This window comes from Penaeus chinensis, chromosome 3, assembly GCF_019202785.1.
Source record: "Penaeus chinensis breed Huanghai No. 1 chromosome 3, ASM1920278v2, whole genome shotgun sequence".
NCBI classification, from domain to species: domain Eukaryota; kingdom Metazoa; phylum Arthropoda; class Malacostraca; order Decapoda; family Penaeidae; genus Penaeus; species Penaeus chinensis.
Window position 1 is genome coordinate 38,522,988 of NC_061821.1, and position 1,114 is coordinate 38,524,101.

The window sequence follows — 1,114 nt, forward strand, 5'->3', positions numbered from 1 at the left end:
TTGCTAGGCGATCAGCATGATCATGCCTGGGGATTCCAACATGCGATGGAATCCACACAAAACGTATATTATGGCCTCGTTCTTTTGCACGATACACTTAAGTGGAGAGGGAATGGGAGAAGAGAGATCGGAGGAGGGGTAAGCGTGTTTTTTGGGTCATGTTAAGAAAGTTTTGAATGTCCACAAGAGTGTCTGAAAGGGAGATGGTTGGGGAGGTCTAAGAAACGAAGGTCTTCTTATGAGAGGGAGAAGAGGAGACAGACGTCTGCGGAGCAGAGGAAGAGGTATGCATAGGAGAGGATGTGGTACGAGATGTGGTGGAACGTTTAGATTGTATGATGCGACGGGTAAGACGGATGCTTCCTGTTTGGTCTCCGTAAAATGAGGTCAAGTTTGAATCTGATAAATGCTACCTCAGACTCAAAATTGTAAGTAGGGCAACCTTGTAAAATATATAATAGAAGTTTGAATAATCATGACCAGGTTGGGCACATACATGGTAGGGCAAGCCTCATGTCGGCGGAGAGTAATTTTGGCAATATTGGTGGAGGACCTATGGTGGCCTCTGGGTAATAGCGTAACACTACTGATCCTGCATCATAGTCAAAGAGGCAAGCGAGCAAGTTGCTTCCCCATTCTGACCAATCCTTGCCGTAGACGGCCAATTGTCGCAGAGGTGGAGACAGTTCCGGTACAAGTATTAAGGGAGGCGTGAGGCTGGGGAGGAATAGGTTTGCCAGTGAAGTCAGTCAGTGTACATAAAGCTTGAGCCTGGGACTCGGATGTAACTGTGACAAGGCGAGAACGATCGGGATGGCTGTATAGTGATACTTTGCCTAGTTGTTTTTGAAGACATTGTTGGGAGAGAGGCGTTGTCAAAGTAAAAGACTGTAGGGGAAATTACAAAAAAATCAATCCCACTTGGCTGGGCTAGAGAGAGTATTTAAAAGTTTTGTAAACGTGGAAGTAGCAGAAGGGCGAGGACAGGAGAAAGAGGGAAGTTGTGATAGAACTGTGGGGGAAATTGGCAATAATAAAGAAGATTAGTAATAAGGGAGGAAGGTGTTGAAAATGAAAAAGACCGGAAGATGAAGAGATAGAGTGGAGGATGTTG